The sequence below is a fragment of the Hypanus sabinus genome, chromosome 1, assembly GCF_030144855.1.
Source record: "Hypanus sabinus isolate sHypSab1 chromosome 1, sHypSab1.hap1, whole genome shotgun sequence".
Lineage (NCBI taxonomy): Eukaryota > Metazoa > Chordata > Chondrichthyes > Myliobatiformes > Dasyatidae > Hypanus > Hypanus sabinus.
This window is the reverse complement of record NC_082706.1, coordinates 158,954,365-158,966,417: the sequence shown is the minus strand read 5'-3', so window position 1 is coordinate 158,966,417 and position 12,053 is coordinate 158,954,365. Positions and strand designations below refer to the sequence as shown.

At 39.3% G+C, this 12,053-nt stretch overlaps 1 protein-coding gene across 9 annotated transcripts in view; it reads left to right on the top strand.

Annotated features, from left to right (window-relative positions):
- The window catches only part of greb1l (GREB1 like retinoic acid receptor coactivator), a 250,753-nt gene that overhangs the window by 31,794 nt on the left and 206,906 nt on the right, over nt 1-12,053 (top strand). The window lies entirely within an intron of this gene.

Sequence of the window (12,053 nt, the reverse complement as noted above, 5' to 3'; positions counted from 1 at the left end):
CTCTGCAACTTTCACCCTTAACCTATGACCTCTGGTTGTAGTCCCACCCAACCTCAGTGGAAAAAGCCTGCTTGCACTTACCCAATCTATACCCCTCATAATTTTGTAAACCTGTATCAAATCTCCCCTCAGGCTTCTATGTTCCAAGGAATAAAGTTGTATAAAATGTAGATGAAGCCTGATTTGGAGTATTATGTGCAGTTTTGGTCACTTACGTACCAATCTTTCTTGTAGGTAGATAACCAATCTGCACCTCTATTCCCAGATCCCTTTGTTCTACCACACTCCATAGTGCCCAACCGTTCTCTGTGTAAGACCTACCCTGGTTGATCCTACCAAAGTGCAACACCTTGCACTTGTCTACATCAAGTTCCATCTGCCATTTTTCAGACCATTTTTCCAGCTGGTCCAGAGTCCGCTGCAAGTTCTGATAGTCTTCTTCACTGTCCACTGCACCCCTGATCTTGGTGTCATCCACAAATTTGCTGATCCAGTTAACCATATTATCATCCAGATCATTGCTGCCGATGACAAACAATAACACCCTTCCTGTAATGCAGCAAACAGAACTGTATGCAATATACCAGAAGTGGCCTCACCAGTCTTGTACAGCTACAGCATGACTTCATGACTTTTATACTAAATGTGCTAACCAATTTAAGGCAAGCATGCTGTAGACTTCCGTTATCTCCCTCTCTTCTTGTATTTCCATTTTCAAGGAGCAGTGTACTTGCACCAAAAAGTCGTTCTGTACATCAGTGCTGCTTATGGTCCTCCCATTCATTGTGGAATTTGCCTTTACATTTGACCTCCCAAATTGCAGAACCTCACTCTTGTTGCAATTAAATACTGCCTGACATTTTTATACCCAAATTTTTATTTCTAAATGATCTAGGTTGTAATATGTATTTCAAACAGCCTGTAACGTCAACTGTACTTTTTTCCATACATGCTGCCTGGCCTGCTGAGTTCCTCCAGCATTTTGCATGTGGCCCTCCAGCTTGTGAAATCTTTACTAAAGACTGTATGTAACATTCACTGCCCTCAATGATCTTTGTCACCTCCTCAAAAAACTCAAACCAGTTTGTGAAGGTAACCTCCTCTGCACAAAGCCATGCTGACTATCTCTAAAAAGTTATTGCCTCTCAATCCTTTAAGTCCCACCCATAATAAAAAGATACCTCAGAGATATCTCTGTTATACTTTTACAACTAGCAAACAATGAATTAACGTAAAAAAAGCAACAGAACTCATTATTTTTCCTTTAAAAAATAGCCCATAATTATTGTCAGTAATTCATTAGTTAATGAAAATTTCTGCTTAAAATTGCCATGGCATGTGGGAGAATTTTTTAGAAGATTATTGCCAATTTGGGCGCACACACGCAAAAAGGTTGCCACTTCTGCCCTAGCATATCAGTTTACCTGCCTCAGATCTTGGCATCCAGTATGGCCTCCTTGTTGAAAACCGTTGTGATACCTCACCTACTTACTTTGGCTCCAGTCATAAATTTCCTCCTTTCATCCTTGAGTAATTTTACCCTTTCCCTAGCTTCCCTTTAAACCTACTTGTCAAGGATATTTCATGGCCCCTTTTAGCTTACATTCTCTCCTGCTTCTTATTCCTCATTGGCCCAGCCCGACTTATGGATACTTCCTTTTCCTTGTTTACTACATCCACAACATCTCTCATCATCCTAAGTTCACAAAAATTGCCATTTTTGTGTTTCTTCCTCAGAGGAACTAGGCCTAAATTCTGACCAGCTTGTCAATAAACAACTCCCACACAGAGTGCCTATGAAAAGTATTCAAACCCCTTTGAAAGTTTTCATGTTTTATTGTTTTACAACATTGAACATAGTGGATATAATTTGGTATTTTTGACACTGATCAACAGAAAAAGACTCTTTCATGTCAAAGTGAAAACAGATCTCTATTAAGTGATCTAAATTAATTACAAATGTAAAACACAAAATAATTGACTGCATGAAGTTTTCACCCCCCCCCCCCTTTTAATAGGACACACCAAATCATCACTGATTGGTTTTAGAAGTCATGTAATTAGATAAATGGAAAACTGTTTTTGGAGACCTGTGCGCAGTCAAGGTGTTTGATTGCAGTAACAATACACCTGTATCTGGAAGATCCGACTACTGGTGAGTCAGTGTCCTGGCAAAAACTACACCATGAAGACAAAAGAATACTCCAAGCAACTCTGAGAAAAGGTTATTGAAAAATACAAGTTGAGAAATGGTTACACAAAAATTTCCAAGTCACTATATATCCCTTGAAGTATGGTTAAGTCAATTATCAAGAAATGGAAAGAATATGGCACAGCTATAAATCTCCCTAGAGCAGGCCATCCTCAAAATCTGAGTGACCATGCAAGAAGGGGACTAGTGAAGGAGTCTACCAAGAGACCCCATGACAACTCTGGAGGAGTTACAAGCTTCAGTGGCTGAGACGGGAGAGTCTGCACATTCAACAACTGTTGCTTGGATGCTTCACCAGTCGCAGCTTTATGGGAGAGTGGCAAAGGGAAAGCCACTGTTGAAAAAGCTGATACGAAATCTTGGCTAGAGTTTGCCAAAAGGTATGTGGGAGACTCTGAAGTCTGCTGGAAGAAGATTCCATTGTCTAAAGAAATCAAGACTGAGCTTTTTGGCTATCAGACTAAACACTATGTTTGGCATAAACCAAACATCACACATCATCAAAAATACACCATCCCTACCGTGATGCGTGTGGGTGGCTACATCATGCTGTGAAGATCCTTCACTTCAGCAGCCCATGGAGGGCTTGTGAAAGTAGAGGGTAAAATGAATGTAGCAAATTATAGGGAAATACTGGAGGATTTTGGAGAAATCCTGCAAGAGAACTGTGACTCAGGAGAAGATTTGTTTTCCAGCAAGACAATGACCCCAAGCATAAAGCCAAAGCTACAGAGGAATGGCTTCAAAACAACAAAGTTAATGTTCTGGAGGGCCAAGTCAGAGTCGAGACCTCAATCCAATTGAGAATTTGTGGCTGGACTTGAAAAGGTTTGTTCACTCACGATCCCCATATAATCTGATTGAGCTTGAGCAGTTTTATATAGAAGAATGGGGAAAACCTGCAGTGTACAGATATGCAAAGCGGATAGAGACCTATCCACACAGACTCATTTCATTTTTCAATCTTTTTATTGATTTTCAAATAAAGAATATACAAATCAGAGGAGGAGTTTAGCAAACAGATAATGTAAAAGACATATAAACAGCACTAATAAAAACAGAAAGTATATAATGTCAAAATCAAATAGGTAAAATATTACGTGGTTATATATACAATGGTCAAAAAAATCTACAACTCCTCATAGCAATCATAAAAAAAGATTGGAAATTTTATTGATAAAGGAAAAAGAAACCCCACTAAACTGAAACAAAAAAAAGAGAAAAGAAAGAAAAAGAAAGATCGGGCAGTCCAATTGAGGATAAAATTTAAAAAAAAGAGAGAGAAAAAAACAATTATTTTGTGTTTTACACAGACTCAAGGGTGTAATTGCTGCCAAATGTGCATCTACTAAATACTGAATTGAAGGGGTGAATACTTATGCAATCAATTATTTTGTTTTTATTTATAATTAATTTAGATCACTTTGCAGAGATCTTTTTTCACTTTGATACAAAACAGTCTTTTTCTGTTGATCAGTGTCAAAAAGCCAAATTATATCCACTGTGATTTAATGTTGTAGAACAATAAAACATGAAAACTTCCAATGGTGGGGGGGGGGGGGAGGTGAATACCTTTTACAGGCACTGTATATGACGTGGACTTCACCGATATCAGCTACTCCCAATCTGCTTTCCCTGGCTCCTGTCTATTACAGTTGCAATGAACTTCTTCACAATGTAGCACTTTACCCTGAGGTCCAGTCTTATTCTTGTCAATATCTATTCTGAAACTATGGAATTATGATCATTGTTACCAAAATTCTCACATATTGATTTCTTTGGAATAGAGTCTGTAAATGCAAATCTTTGAAGGGCTTATCTCTTAGAAACTACAACCTTGTTTGCCAGGTCTGATGTTCCTACTGAAAAAGCACCTCCGAAAGAGCCAACACTGATGCACATGTTCTAAACAGTACTGAAATGGCAGGGATGCTGAAGGATAATCATTGTGGTCAGCAGAAGTGGATGTTTAAGGATCAGCACTAAGTCTACGGCCACATTGCACCAGATAAATCCATAACCGAAGCTTTTTCTCTTTGTTTTTACCCTCCGTCCACACTAAAACAGCGTTTTCATCCGCCCAAACTGGAGCTTTTCAGAAACGCTGTTCAGGGTGTGTAATTTTGAAAACACCACTTGGGCAGATCAGAGTGGACGGGGTAACTGGAGAAATCTGAAAATGCTGTCGGACAGCAGCGTGCCATTTCATTGTTTTCCTGAACGCAAACCCCCACACAATCATAACAATTTCAGAACAGACAGCAATGCAACTGAAGCCAGAAGAGTTAGAAATGTACTCACCAAATGCTTTGATCCATAACTTACTGAATAAGTAAGTATACTCACTTTGCCCTGTTTTCTGTCCTTGCTTGTATGAAGGTGGTTTACCTATTTATGCAAGTACTTCTCTGACAATAGATGTGTAACAGCCTAATGTAACATTGTATGGAAATACAAGATAATACTGATACAGACATGTGTTACACATTTAACAAGGTGCTTTATTAATGCAACAGCGTTAGTCAGTTCTTCAATATTCATTGTCAGCCAGGTCATACCATCCGTGAACTCCCTGTCGGTTGCCTCCATATGCTCCAGTATTTGTTTTTTTTAACTTTTAAGTCCTGTGCAAGAGCCAACAGCTGCCCGTCATTTAAGATTTACTCGTCTGTAAATGCACAAACGTGCATTTTCACAGCAAGATTCAACACCAAACATGTTGCTTGTTTTCGGTAGATGTGCCCTGCGCATCGTGCAGAAGGAGGAGATTCGCTGAAAAATCCATTTCAATGTGGACAGAGCTATTTTTAAAAACGCCTAGTGTGGACGCCTATCGTTTTTACGTGAAACTGGCGTTTTCAAAATTATCCGGTCTAGTGTGGATGTAACCTAAGTCGGCAATACTGTGCAGATATTAGAACATAAAACATTCACAGGTCTTTAAATGCCTTTGAAATAGAATAACCCGTGTGAAACTCTTTAGTATGGAACTGCCCAAGTGCAGGAGTGTTTCAAAAAAAGTTAACATTTCTAAAAACTCTAAATATAACACATTTAGATACATATCTGACAAACAAGACAGTCCATCAGCATAATGGCCCTTACAACTAGAAGTGTCTCATTGAAATTTAAGAGTTGTGTTCCTTATCTTGAAATGGTTGTAATTGTGTTCTATTTAACAAATAATTGCCAATAAAAACATTGCTATATAACTGGGCAAAGTGTCTTGGAGTGCACTAATATTATCAAAGATCCTACATAAATGTTTTTAACTCTATTCTTTGTTAAGTGTATTGCTTTCATTATTTGGTTTACCTTAAAATGCCTTATCATTTTGATATAGCTGCTTCATTTGAAATCCTTTTTTTTTCATCACTGGGCCTTGTCTGAGCTCATGGCTTTGAAATATGAGTGTCTAGTGAGGACCATAGATTGCTATTAAAATGAATGCTCATATACTATTCTTAAGTCCAGCAAAGTTCAGAAATGAAATGAGTTGTGTATACCCAAAACTATACATTTTTCAAAAGTTAATACTTGGATGAGGTTGGTCAAATTTCATTTTTATATCCTTACATTTTTTGAAAAGAATATAGATCCTGGTTATGAGCTTGCTTATATTTTGCTTGGAGAGTTATGAAATAACATTCCTAAATGACTCAAAATCAATGAAGGCATATTTAGAATAGAATGTTATGCATCAATTCAAAAATAATGCAAATTTTCCTGTTACAAGAGGGGTAAATTGTGGTATATTTTAAGATTTAGAAGATTGAGGGGGGATCTTATTGAAACATATAAAATTCTAAAGGGATTGGACAGGCTAGATGCAGGAAGATTGTTTCTGATGTTTTTTAGGAAGCCTTTTAGGATTGAGATGAGGAAAAACTTCACACAGAGTGGTGAATCTGTGGAATTCTCTGCCACAGGAAACAGTTGAGGCAGGTTCATTGGCCATATTTAAGAGGAAGTTTGATATGCCCCTTGTGGCTAAAGGGATCAGGGGGTATGGAGAGAAAGCAGGTACAGAGTTCTGAGTTGGATGATCAGCGGTGCAGGCTCAAAGGGCCGAATGGCCTACTCCTACACCTATTTTCTATGTTTCTATGATTATGAATACAGCTGGGCTCCCAAAAATGTGATCCACTGAAAATCAATGAGCTTTTATCTGAAGAATGCTTAGAATCCATTGTGAAGCTAATGGAACTATTGCAAGACATTTTGAGCATCAGAATTTTTTTCTCAATTTGTGCAGCAGCTGGAGCAAAGCAGGCATTAATAAGCTGGGGATATTTTCGGAGAAAGAGACATATGATCTGGTAGGTGACACTGGAGTTCCCTGGAGTACTTTCATTTAAAGTTTCTCCTTGACTATTGATTTATTTTCTTGGAGCAAATAAACTGGTTAAACAATCCAGATGGTCTTCCAATTCGCACCTTAGTTTCAGGGCGAATGCTATTTCCAACTCATTTTCCCTGAGGTAGAATCACGAAATGATTGTCAGCATTCCTCCCTAAGGCCACCACCTTGATCACTCTGCAACCTCCTCCCCCCACGCACTCAGACCTCACACACACACACACACACACACACACACACACACACACACACACACACACACACACACACACACACACACACACACACACACACACACACACACACACACACACACACACACCTTTACTGCAGGGACCATGTGGGAGCCATTTTTCTCCCTCAGCTGTTTAAGAAAGCTATCTTGTATACTGCCCTTTCAAGTCCTGTGCAATATCTTATTTGAATATCCTTGAACTAGAGTAAAGAGAATCATAGATAAAATGATGAATTGCGAAAGGTACACAACAAATCTTGTTTCTGTTGTGAGTTGATTATTTCACAACAGAAATTAAACCAACTTAGAAAAAACTAGGAAATAATCACACCTCATGGTCATTGGTGAAAGGAGAAAACCAAAATCTCTATATTCTGAGTCAGAAAGTGGTCAATAATTGACAACATGACATATCTCAATAGTTAAAAATTCATTTTGCATTGTTAAATGAACAGATTAAATGTAGAATTGTGGCACATATATTGCAGAAATCTCTAGCATTGTCCCTGCTACCTATTTAAGCTTTAGTCATGCAAATATTTCCTTTGAATGTTGCTAGGGAGCAGAAAATGCTGATTAAGTTTTTTCAAACAAGAAGGGAGATGCCACTTGAAACACGGGCCATCTGTCCTGAGGGGATTGATTTCCTGTGAGCAAGGCTTTGTTACTGGAGGACACTTGATGTGTTTGTAGATAATGCTGCTCTTGATGACATTATGTTCAACTAATGTTACATTAAATATAGGAACTATGAAAAATCCACGATTAGACAAGTTCCTTTCAGCAAGGATCACCTCTTCCCAACAATCATCATATCCAGTATAGGTTTAGTGGTGTTATTCAGTGTAAAGTTTACATCTGTTATTCTATTTATGATATCCCCTCCCCCACTTGAAATGTGTGGTCGGCCTTGATTGCAAAGGTGCCTGGGAAGTGTACTTAGGAGAGATCCATCCTGTTTGGCATGGATGATCAGGAATGAGGCTAGAATAGCCCATAGCTGTCATTCAGGTTTTGTTTGAAAGCCTTTGGGCCTGCTGGGAGAAACAAAGGTGGGGAGGGGATATGGGGAGGGTGAGGGTAGCTGGTTGTTCTAAGATCTGCAGCTTGAGACTCCAAATCCAAATGACATTGAATTTCTTTATCTGTCTATTCTTTTCTGTCCTAGAGCTTTAGAAGTCATGTAATTGGGCTATTGTACTTTTTTATTGTCAGCAATTGCTTTTTTTAAATCAAAGAAGTTCAGTTTAGGCAGTGTCTAAAAAATGACTGCGGTTCAGTGATCTCATTTATCTTTATGTCCTTAATGTGGATTTAAACCATTATGGCATTCACCTAATTTCCAAAAGTCTAATTTTAAATATTTTGTTTAATGACGATTGTGCAGAGAAGTAAGGATAGATATTCAGAAAACAATAAGGTGCTCATTTGCTAGCCTGTGTTAATACATTCATTATGAAATTAGTGACTTAGACTAATCGAATTACCATTTTACATTATTCTCCAGTAAGTTAGGTTGGAAAATGTGTATAATTGTTCCTTCAAAGTTCAAAGTAAGTTTATTAGCAAAGTACATAGATCACTATATCAGAATCAGGTTTAATATCACTAGCATATATTGTGAAATGTGTTATTTTGTGGCAGTAGTACATTGCAGTACATAATAATAAAAACTATAAATTACAACAAGGTATACACGTGTATGTGTGTGTGTGTGTGTGTGTGTGTGTGTGTGTGTGTGTGTGTGTGTGTGTGTGTGTGTGTGTGTGTGTGTGTGTGTGAGTGTATATATATATATATATAAAGGAGGAGAAGAGGCTGTTCCTGAAATGTTTAGTGTGTGTCTTCAGGTTCCTGTACCGCCTCCTTGTTGGTAGCAATGAGAAGAGGGTATGTCCTGGGAGATGGGGGTCCTTTATGACGGATGGCACTTTTTCGAGGCATCATCTTTTGAAGGTGTCCTGGATGCTGGGGAGGCTAGTACCCTTGTTGGAGCTGACAGAGTTCACAATTTTCTGCAGCATTTTCTGATCCTGTTCACTGGTCCTTCCATACAAGACGGTGATTCAATCAGTTAGAATGCTGTGCAGGAACATTGGCCGAAATTTCAAAGTGCCTTTGGTGACATACCAATTCTCAAACTCCTAATGAAGTATAGCCGCTGTTGTGCCTTTTTAATAATTGCATCAATATGTTGGTCGCTGGATAAATCCTCAGAGATGTTGACACACAGGAACTTGAAAATGATGACTGTTTCCACTTCTGATCCCTCGATGAGGACTGGTGTGTGGTCCCTCAAATTCTCCTTCCTGAAGTCCATAATCAATTCTTTTGTTTTACTGACATTGAGTGCAAGGTCATTGCTGCAACACCACTCAACCAGCTAATCCATTGCACTCCTCTAAGCCTCCTTGTCACCATCTGAAGTTCTGCAAGCATAGTTGTGACACTGACAAATTTATGGATGCCACTTGAGCTGTCCCTCTTAACACAGTCACAGTGTAGAGAGAGTAGAAGAGTGGGATAAACACACTTTCTTGAGATGCAGCAGTGTTGATTGTCAGTGAAGAAAGGAGACGTTATTTCTGATCTACACGTACTGTGGTCTCCATGTGAGGAAGTCAATGATCCAGTTGCAGAGGGCATTACAGAGGCCCAGGTTTTGGAGCTTGTTGATTAGAACTAAGGATCTAATTGTGATGAATGCTGAGTTGTAATTAATAAACTGTAGATATTGTTATGTTCTAGGTACTCCAAGGCTGAGTGGAGTGCCAGTATGATTGCATCCACTATAGACCTATTGTGGCAATAGGCATATTGCAGTGGGTTCAGGTTCTTGCTTAGGTAGGAGTTGATTCTTTTCTTGACCAACCACTCAAAGCACTTCATCACAGTAGGTGTGAGTGCTGCTGGGTGGTATTCTGCTCTTCTTGGACATGAGTATGATTGTCGCCTTTTTGAAGCAGGTGGGAACCTCTGACTGCGGCAGTGAGAGACTAAAGGTGTCCTTGAACACTCTTGCCAGTTGGTTGGCACAGGATTTTCAGAACCCCACCAGGTGCACCATCACTGCATGATGCCTTGCGAGGGTTCACCATCTTGAAAGATGTTTTGATGTCAAACTCCGAGACAGAGATCACAGGGTCACAGGTGAGGATTTATCCAGGTGTGTTTTATTCTGCCTTTCAAAGCATGCATAGAAGGTGTCACAGCCATTCTTGTTGTTAGGTTTGTAGAATGTAATGGCCTGCAAGTTTTGCCAGAGCTGACATGTATTAGATTCTGTCTCTAAAAGAAGTCCAGGTACAAACTACAGAATGCTATTTTAATGCAAAAAGACAATTCTGATTGAGATCAGAGACAGTTCTGTTTCACCAGTCCTGAGTATCACAGATCTAGGCCTTAGCAGACTACGAATCTCTTGGTTAATACACGGCTTTTGATTTGGATATTTTCTCAAAGGCATGTACTCATTCACACAGATCTCGATGAAGTTGGTGACAACTGTGGTGTATTAATTCATATTCAGAGATGAATCCCTGAATATTGTCCAGTCCACCAATTTAAAACAGTCCTGTCAGGACTCCACCTTTGCTCTTAACTTTACCTTGTCACCACTAATGCTACTTTTAGTCTCTGCCTATATGCTGGAAGTAGAAGTTCAGCCAGGTGATCAGACTTTCCAAAGTGTGGGCGTGTGGTGGCATGGTAAGCGCTCTTGATGGTGGAGTAACGGTGGTCAAGTGTGCTGGCTTCTCTGGTTCCACGGGTGATATGTTGGTGGTAGTTGTTCTTCATGCTGGCTTGGTTGAAATCTATTGCAATGATAAGGAAGGCATCAGGGTGTGCAGTTTTCCTGCCTGCTGATTACATTGCTCATTTCCTCCAGTGCCTTGCAAACATTGGCCTGAGGTGAAATATACACCACAACCAGGATGATGGCAGAAATCTCCCTCAGGAGATAAAATGGACAACATTTGACAACTAGATTTTCCAAATTGGGTCAGCAGGACTGAGACAGAGCAATCAAGTTTGTACACTACGATGACTTAGTCATAATTCATACTCCACCACCCATGCCTTTAAAAGACATCTTTGCGGATAATCGTGAAGCCATCCAATTACAGCGCTGTGTCTAAAATAGTAGGGGATAGCCACATTTTGATGAAGCAAAGTACAGAGCAGTCCCTGATGTCCCTCTGGATCATTAGTCTTGCTCTGAAGTTTTCAAGTTGATTGTCCGGAGACTGTTCATTCGCTGGCAGGATAGTAGGGAATGTGGGTCTAAGGCCTCTGTATTTCAGTAGTACTTGTGGACTGGCGCCCCATCTCTTTTTCAGTTTTTGTAAAAGGGGAATTGTGCTCATGACTCGAACCATGGCTGTGACTGGATTTCAGCTGTAGTAGTTCTAAATAGGAATATTCCTGTTGGAGTTGCACATAAGCAGTTGACCCTTAATTCTGCCATTTTAATATGTCCATCCAATAAAATTTTGGATATACAATCCTGAGATTTTTTTCATTGGAATATAGAAAATTAATATTCTTTTTCAGATCCTGAATTTACTTTGCTTAATCAGTTGGACCTATGCTTAGTTTTATGAATGTAAGGACTGAGTGAGCTGAACTCTGTGGGATGAGAGTCAATCTCTGTGGAGGCAGAAACTGGCTCTCTCGACTACATGTTTTCTTGGCATTGCGATTACCCGTTATCCATAAGTGAATTACTTTCAAAGTGGAAATGAAATATTCTTGACTGTGCAAACCTTTTGAGATAATGTGGAAGAGTATTCCTGCATCTGAAGGAGATATTATGAAATATTTTACCTTTTTTATTTAATTTAGTTTTTTTTAATTTAGAGATATAGCGCAGTAACATGCCCTTCCGGCCCAACAAGCCCATGTCACCCAATTGTACCCCTGTGACCAATTAAGCTACTAACTCCTACATCTTTAGAAAGTGAGGGGGGGGGGAACCGGAACACCCAGAGGAAACCCATGTGGTCACGTCTACATAATTTATTATTATATTGTAATTGGTCCTGTACTGTGCCTATTGTCTTGTTTTGTTAATTATTGTACTACCCTGCACTGTTTTGTGCACTTTATGTAGTCCTGTGCAGGTCTGTAGTCTGGTGCTGTTTTTTTTTTACGTAGTCTTGTGTAGCCTTGTGCTTCTCACATAGTCTAGTGTAGTTTTGTGTTGTTTCATGTAGCACTAGAATCCTGGAGGAACGTTGTTTTGT